Below are 9,142 nucleotides of genomic sequence, written 5' to 3' on the forward strand. Positions count from 1 at the left end.
AATCAGCATATTTAAAAAGGCTCTCCTCCAAACAATCTAGGTTATACAAAACATTAAATTCAATGTAACCTAAAGTATGTAAATAAGACAACAGTTTGAGCACGTCAGTTTTAGTAGCAATATGAATAACATGTTTATTTTCAGCACAAGTGGTTGGTTCCAAAATATGTAAAACTGAAGCATCATCAACCAATTCATCTTTATCACAAGGAACATCAAGCAAATTATCATGGGACAAAGATAAATTAAGAGAGGGTTCCACTAATAATTGCTCTATGATAACATGGTTTATGAAAGAATTTAGTATATTAAAACAATTCTCACCTTCCGTGAGTGTAGCACCATAGGTATTACCTGTGTTCTTAGCAGGAGTAATAGGTGCATTGTGAAGTGATGGTTCTAAATTTGCATATGAGGTTGTGAGCTCCTCATTTTCTTTCATGTCATCATCTAGCTTATGTACATTATCCTGCAGAAGGTTAGTCATAGCAAAAGAAATAACAACAAACTCTTCCTCTAAATGGTGCACCTCAGCATATGAAGTCAAAACAGGAGGTGGATTAACAAAGGTTTCTCGCATAAGAAGTTTTATATCATTCCAAATTTGAGGTTTAATAAAATGAACTAAAGACTCCCACCAAGATAAAGCAGAATGTCGCAAAACAATAGCTACATTTTTTACCTTCCTCCTTAGACACATAAAGCGAGTAGCAAATATGTTATCTATGACAATTTTCCACTCCATGTACTCATCAGCACATATACCATCATAAGTCGGTGGATACGAACAACCTGTCATTGTTAGAAGACAGCAAAAGACAACACAAAAGTATTATCCCTATCAACTACTTAGGTTGTGGACAAGAAAAATAAGGCACTCAACTCTCAAGCGTCTTACCACGGTCTTACAAGTGTTTTTACCAAAGCAACAGGCGGTGCAATTGGTCGGTGACTGTGATACTATTATAGCTTGAGTGTAATAGTTGTAAGGCGAACCTGTACTTGATTAGAAGAAGGTGGAGCTTGGACATGCTTAATATAATAGCAAGGAATAGCAAAATTCGCAACTGAATAGCAAAGCTAAATAAGTATCCCAAGTACTTGTCTTAGTTGCTGGCCTACTCATGTTCAAGTACCAGATGTATCAAGTGATATGAACATCAGAAATATGATTAGGAATAAGGCAGAAATCAGCACACGCAAACACAGCTCAAATGGCGGTCTCTATGTGCTCCTCTAGATATTGTTCTACTTTTGCCCTTTTTTTTCTATTTTTTGGTTGTCGTTGTTTTTTTGGGATTCTTTGACTTTTTTTTATTTTTTGATATTTTTTCTTCACTTAGGAGTACAAAAGAAGTAATCATAGAAAATATGAGCTTAAATAAGTGAAAGACGTGGCCTGTGGAATTTTTAGAAGATGTGCTCAAAATCGACAAAAAGCTTGTAACCACGAAAAGATGATCTTGTGACTAGTTTTTGGCCAAAATAAAAATTTCCAAACCTAGCAAAGGTAGGGACGGACGGATCAAAAAAAAATTCTGATCAATTTTGATATATGGAACGTCGAAATTCGAGTTCGTATACAAAAACTAGACCAGTTTTACGAATTGGCTCTCAATTAGAGGACAAAACAGGAACAATGCACGTAAAATTAGTCAAGACAGCAAGGATTTGATGGAAACAGTGAAGACAAGTATAACAAATTAGATGACGTGAACTAGGGTTTGATGGATATAAAGGAAACACAACAAGACTTGAAGGTATTCACGGATTATGATGAAAAACAAAGGAAAAAACATAAACTGGACTAAAAATGATTTAAAACCAGCAACCAGAACTTGCCCTAGGACACAAACTCAACAACGCGAAACAAAGACGAAATTGCACGGCACAACAAGGCTATAGGACAGGGAATATGTGGCGGTGTATTTTTTTAGCTTTTTGTGGACTATAGGTAATGCAAAAATAGTAACAATCTAAAGGGGAAAATAAAGTTATACCTAACGGGTAACAAGGTCTCTGATATCACTTGATGTAGACTAGGCCTGATCTTCCAAAAGGTATAATAGCATCGATTGGTGGAGACTCGACGTTCATGATCTAGGCTTCGAACCAAGACTGATTCGGACCCCCACAACTGTTACACCACTGCTCCGTTGGTTATCAACCACGCGAACGCAATTGACCTCGCCGAGAAGGCTTTCCTACAAGCGAATCGAGAACACAAGCAAGAATAGAATGAACACAATCTGAAATTATAAATAAATATGAGGCTTATGATAACACGAAGGAGTTTAAGTCTTTATTCGAAAGGACTAATCGTCACAGGAGAACAAGATCAAGAACTGGAGCCCTAGTTCACAGCAAGCAGCCTTGGCAGCACAATTACAGCAAAATGATGTCTATTTCATGAGGAAATCAAGAACTAAACAAAACCCTAAACCTTAGGGAGAGCGATGGCTGCTATTTATAGAGTCTTGGGCGTCACCTCTCTGGACGCGCTCCCTAATGGGCCCAAACATGATACACGGTCCAACGGACCAAAAGACGATATCGCAGCACCCTGGTAGATTCTGGACGCTAACTTGTTTCGATGATTCCTATTGATTTCGAAGGTGTTTTGACATGAGACCACTTGGATTGGCTTCGTTATCAAATTAGCTTTCCAACCATATATAGATCGTCGAAAACAGAGTCTGGATGCGTCCTGGGTGACCAGTTTAAGGCAGATTGGTCCTGGAGGCCGAGGTAGACTCGAACTTGAGTTGCTTTGGGCCTCCACCTCGGGGACTCGAACCGAATTAGCCTTGGACCTCCTTCTTGACTTGGACACCCTTTTTGGCCTCCTACCCCTCCATACCATGCGCCAAACATAGTCATATGCATGGGTGTCATGTCCTCATCAACAGGAGCACACCGATGGTGTTCCTAGGCTACGTGGAAGGTACCAAGGCATACCGGCTCTATGACCCACGTGGAGGCAAGGTGCTTGTCTCGCACGACGTCTTGTTTGATGAGAAGGCAGCTTGGGACTGGAACAGTCCAGGCACGAGGGAAGCTGGCGACTTCACCAGCACCTTCGTCGTCGAGCACTTGGTCATCCATGGTGGTGGAGATGCTAGAGAGGAGGTGCCGACCACTCCAGCAACAGAGCCGAGCACTCCTGGGCGGTGCCGAGCACTCTAGAAGGGATGCCGAGCACTCCAGGAGTGATACCGAGAGGTCCTGCACTAGTGTTGACCACTCCAGGACGGGTGCCGAACACTCTCGTAGCAGAGCCGAGAAGTCTTGCAGTGGTGCCGACCACTCCAAGACTAGGGTTGAGCACTCCTGTAGTGGTGCCGAACACTCCAGGAGTGGTGATGAGCGGTTCAGAAGTAGTGCCGAGCACTGCAGCTGAGGTGCTGAGCACTCCAGGTGCCGTGCAAACCACTCTGGCGGAACAGGAAACTCCACCGACACCGATTGAGTTTGCCTCACCACAAAGTGTCATCACTGAGTTCGTGGATGCCTTTAACGACGATGAGGAGGTGCGGTTCCATAGGCTGGACAACATTGTCGGCGGCACAGGGCCCTTAGGCCTGGCCGGTCGGCTGCTCAATGACCTAGAGCCGCTTCTCGTCAGTGCAGAGGAACCACCCACGTTCGCGCTGGACTGGCAACAGGCGATGCTGGAGGAGATGAAGGCGATCGAGGAAAATGAGACTTAGGAGCTCATTGATCCACCTCTAGGATATCATCCAATCGGCCTGAAATGGGTGTACAAGGTCAAGCGGGACGAGCACGACGCCATTATCAAGCACAAGGCGTGTCTCATCGCCCGAGGCTTTGTCCAGTGCGAGGGCATCGACTTCGACGAAGTCTTTGCGCCGGTAGCGTGCATGGAGTCTGTCCGACTGCTTCTGGTTTTGGCAGCAGCAAAGGACTGGCGCGCCCATCACCTAGACGTAAAATCGGCCTTCCTCAATGGCGAGTTGGCAGAGACGGTCTTTGTCAGGCAACCTCTGGGTTTCACTATCAAGGGAGCGGAGCACAGGGTGCTTCGACTGCGCAAGGCGCTCTACGAGCTGCGGCAGGCCCCATGAGCGTGGAACACCAAGCTTAATGCCATGCTGGGCGAGCTTGGGTTCACGAGGTGCGCAACCGAGCATGCGCTCTACATGTGGCGATGGGGGAAGGAGGAGCTTATCGTCGGCGTGTATGTGGACGACTTAATCATCACCGGCGCGCGTACGGAAGACATCGATAGCTTCAAGCGGGAGATGGCGGCTTGTTTTCGAATGAGCGATCTCGGCGCTCTCTCTTACTACCTCGGCATCGAGGTGAGACAGGGGAAGGAGGCACTCATGCTCGGTCAGAGCGTGTACGCCTCAAAGCTGTTGGAGCGGAGCGGCATGGCTGAGTGCAAGCCGCGCGTGACTCCGATGGAGGAGCGGCTGAAGCCGACGAAGGCCAGTACCACGGTGAAGATAGATGCAACATTCTACCGGAGCATCATCGACGGTCTGCGTTAGCTAGTCCACACAAGGCCAGACATTGCGTTTGTCATGGGCTACGTCAGCCGCTTCATGGAGGATCTCCGAGAGGATCACTAGGCTGTGGTGAAGCGGCTGCTGCGCTATGTCAAGAGAACGGTGGATCAGGGGGTCATCTTTCCCAAGACCGGTGGGAGTAGGCTGCAGCTCACTGTGTTCAGCGATGCAGACATGGCGGGGGATGTCGACAGACGGTGGAGCATCTCTGGCGTGCTCGTTTTCCTCGGGTTGGCCCCAATCTCATGGCTGTCGCTGAAACAAAAGGTGGTGGCGCTGTCCACGTGCGAGGCAGAGTACGTGGCGGCGGCCACAGCGGTGTGCCAAGCTATATGGCTGTGTTGGCTGCTGGACGAGCCGACCGGTGTGGAAGCTCACCCATCAGCACTGATGGTGGACAACCAATCCGCCATCGTCCTTGCGAAGAATATGGTTCTCCACGACCGGAGCAAGCACATCGACGTCAAGTTCCACTTCCTTAGGGACTGTATCGATGGAGGACAGATCGTCATCGAGTTCGTCGAAACTGGTCGGCAACTCGCGGACGTCCTCACCAAGCTGCTCGGCCGTCTTCGGCTCACAAAGCTGAAGAAGATGATCGACACGAAGAGGGTTCAAGGGTTAGCAGTAGGATTAGGGTAAGAATTGTTAAGTAATCTGTTACTCCCCTTGTTTGAACGCACGGCAGGGACAAGCGGCGTCGAAAAGGGCTCTCTGTCATCGCACTGTAGCACCTTCAGGGGTAGGCGTCGAATGGCTCTCCTGTCGCACTGTAGCCACAGCAGGGACAGACGCCAAAGTCAGCCCTGCTGTTACATCTAGTCACTGTAGCAGCATGGCAGTCTGATATATCTGTGTACTAGGATTAGATGTGTAGAGTTGTATATATAGTTTGCCACTGCAACTCAGTAAAGAAAGTGGGTTCAATTTTGTCATCTCCTCTGCACAGCTCCGGCCAACGCTGGTGCTTGTGCTGTGAGTGTGTGTGCTCTATTCTCCCTCTCTTCTTCTACCTCTAGCCATAGTGTGTGGTCGACAACGACAGTGCGTGGTCGGCAACAGTGGTGAGTGGTCGACTCACATGTGCCGGAGATCTAGACGCTAACAGATACTCATCTGGTGTATAAATATTGATATGTTTTTTTTAGAAATTTGATCAAACTTAAAATAATCTGACTTGTACCATGTTAGAAATTGGAATGATACAGAACGAGGGAAATATTGCGTATAGGATGGGTAGCGATCCACTTGATGTCTGCCATTAGGCCTAAAGCAGGTAGCGGCGAGACGAACACACAGTTCCCACTCGATGATGAGCGTTGCAAGCTAGCTAGCTGCTGCTGCCGCGTCGTGTGCTTTTCTGTGCCGTATCATTTCGTCTCTTTAGTCTGTTCGTCGTCATGAGCGACGACGGTGTGGATGGAGGACCGATCATTTCGCCGGTTATTAGTCCACGAGATCCATCGATGGCGCACGAACGCGCATCGACAGGGGGCGCTGCCACTGCCTACACATGATTCAAGCAGGAAGAAGGTTGTTCAGGCCATCAAGAAGCTGCCGATCGATCGACGACGACGAATGATATCACGCACTACCTTCTGTTCTCCATTTTTCCTTTTACAATATATATCCAGTAGTTTTTCTCTTTACAATGTATATTTGAGCAGTCGATGTGACTAGCTACCGCGTGTGCGTGCATGAATGAAGCATTGCCATGGCAATGGTCGTCTGGCAACTGATTGCCATGCTCGAGCGATCGAGCGAGCTTTCGTTCGAGGTGAGGCATGCAGCCACGCACTCTCTGCGCCATGGCGCTCCATGCATGCCCCTGGAACGGCAGGATCGGAATGGAGTGCGTGGAGGCGATCGAGCAATGATGGCCTGGAAGCATCGAGCGAGAGAGGCCATGCATGCGCATGCATGCAGGGACACACAGCATGTATGTAGTACAGCGCGAGGAGCAGGAATGCATGAATGAGAGGGAGGAGGAAAGGAAGATATGAATGGAACGCGGGCGGGGGGAGAAGAAGACGCTTGATGCTCACATCACATGTGTATATTATCAAAAGTGGTAAGAGTGTGCCACAAGTATCTATCTAGCTATCCGATATATATCTATCTCTCCCTATCCTACATCACCAACCCTTTTTGGACTTTTTCCTTTTTTTTTTTTTGCACTTTTTCGATGACCAGTAGCCAGCCAGCCCCAACGTAACGTGCGTGTTGTGCGGTCCGCCGGTCCCTTTCGCTTCACCAAACGCCATCGCCGCCGGCCGGCCTTCCGCCACGTACGACCAAAACAATTACCACCTGTATCAGCCTAATGATCGCTCCCTGACGGCTTGTTTGTGATAGAACTTGCAATGCGATGGCCATTTCTTCATCCCTTGCCGCCGTTCACCCCTCCATCCACTAGCTAGAGATCAGGCATGCATTCTTCTGGCCGGCTCTTATATGCATGCACATCACACTAGCTGCTAGTTATCAGGTAGCTAGCGTGCCGCCAAATTCATCAGTGGTGCCGGGCTGCCGGCAGCCACTCTGTGCTGAGCCAACAAAAAAAAACATACTCCATCAGTCCAGCTCCCAATCTCTTTCTTCCTGAAACGCTGTATTGAAGACTAGTTTGATGAAGGTCGAGCAGTAGTAGCATTTTACAATTTCAGCACGTTACAAGTACTGTTATAACAACCATAAGCACTCACGCGCGGCATCGTTATCGGTAGCGCTTTTTACAAGGAAAGGCAAAACAGGCTTTTCCTTCGAGGGGAGCTGATACGACAGTACCGCCGGTAGCTATCTAGCTAGTTACACATGCAGTGTACTGTTACTCTGTCATACACTCTCGTACTCGTGTGTGTGTCGAAGCTGCTACGTTTCACTGTGGTTGCATAGCTAGCCTAGCCTTTTTGCCGCTTACGCCAAGCTAGTAGGATATTACCGTCGTATGCTGTTTGCGCATGCCTGCCACCGGCCTTTCCTCACCAAACGAAAACGACTTGCAACGCACATAACCTGTGCTGTCAGTTCACTTCCGAGATTGACAAAGAAAAAGGCACCCAGAGAGATTTCAGGGCCGAGAGGACAGTCCGATCCGTAGGTGGCCTATCTGTACGTTGAACTATAGAGTTTGTGCATACAACTCAATACGTACTATACATTATGTGCTCGATCAATACCGCAGCTTGTAGTTTAACACTGAGCCGGCGGCGAGCGCAGTGGATTCAGTTTTGCATGGCGTTAAGTGATCGACTGTCTCTCGGCGCGTGGGTGCGCGGGCGGGCCGGCCCGACGGTGACTGGATTGTGGATTGCGCGCGGCAAGCCGGCCGCCGAGACGCGGAGGGCGCAACGCGTAGGGCGCGGCCGGGGCATCGCACGCACGGCGGTGGTGGTGGGCGGCGGGGCCTGCGCGCTGCCGGTGTGCGTCGCGCACACTCCGATCGATCGATCCGTTCAGGGTCGGCCGGGGCCAATCATGCCGTGAGCGAGCGCGCTGCGTATGATTGAGGCGGGCAGATGGGCCGGCCGGGCGGCCGCCCGCCCGGTTGATCTCCATGGGGTCTTTCGGTGCGACCCGGGCGTGCATGGCCGTGAGGAGGTCAGGAGGCTAGGAGTAGGCGGCGGTCAGCCGATCGACGAGCCGTCCCCGTCCCCGTCCCCATCCGCACTGCACCGCCCCACTTTGCTGCCGGCCGGATAAGTACGGGCCTAGGGGGGCACACTCCATGCATACTCGTGTTCACTCGATCTCTGGTTTCTGTTCTCTGTATGTTTATTTCTGCTTGTTTTTGGCAGGATGGCACTTTGCATGCACGCATGTTCGGACAGTTCAGTGAGAGTGACTCCTGACTCCAAAGTTTTTGGGTCATGCTGCTCTTGCATGCAAAGGGAAGTTTTGTCTCGCTATTTGCATGTAAACGTACGTACAAGTAGCACATTAATTTGATTGACTCGATCAGGGTCAGAGGTCGGTGGTCTGTTCTCATTTCAAGTCGAGAATCAAATTACAACTCAAGGTAGCGACTAAAGGTAGTGTAAAAGAGCGCGAGGGCTTGCAGTGACTAAAGGTAGTGTAGATAAACGAAAAGTTTCGACTTCAGACCTCATCGAAAAAGAGACATGTGTCTATAAAAGTACAACTCAAGAGGAAAACAGAATAGTGTACCATTACGAAAATTAAAAGGCAAAAATAAAGAACTACATTGCTCTGATTTTTAGAAGTTGGCACGCCTGAAATTAACAAAGCTCAGAATCAAAGCCAGTGCGTCCTCCTGAAAATCACCTGCAAGAAAAACTTCTAGTGGAGTAACTAACATACGACAATGGGTCACTGTCTGTGTACATGACAGTTACACAATAATCTATTTGCAGTAACTACTAGTGCTAGCTAATGATACAAAGTGCAGTAGTAAAGTAATATTCATCTGATAGGGATGGTGTAGCCCGTCTTCATGGTAGGGTACGGTGATGCCCTCAGGATACACATGACCTCGTCAGCTAATTTAATTTACTAAGCAGCAGCTAGCAGTGGTGTATTGTTGTGTGGTAACCACATCTCACCGGAGAAGATAGAGATACGCACGGCGCCGCCGTGCCGGCCCACTATTG

Source organism: Miscanthus floridulus, chromosome 2 (genome assembly GCF_019320115.1).
Source record: "Miscanthus floridulus cultivar M001 chromosome 2, ASM1932011v1, whole genome shotgun sequence".
NCBI lineage: Eukaryota > Viridiplantae > Streptophyta > Magnoliopsida > Poales > Poaceae > Miscanthus > Miscanthus floridulus.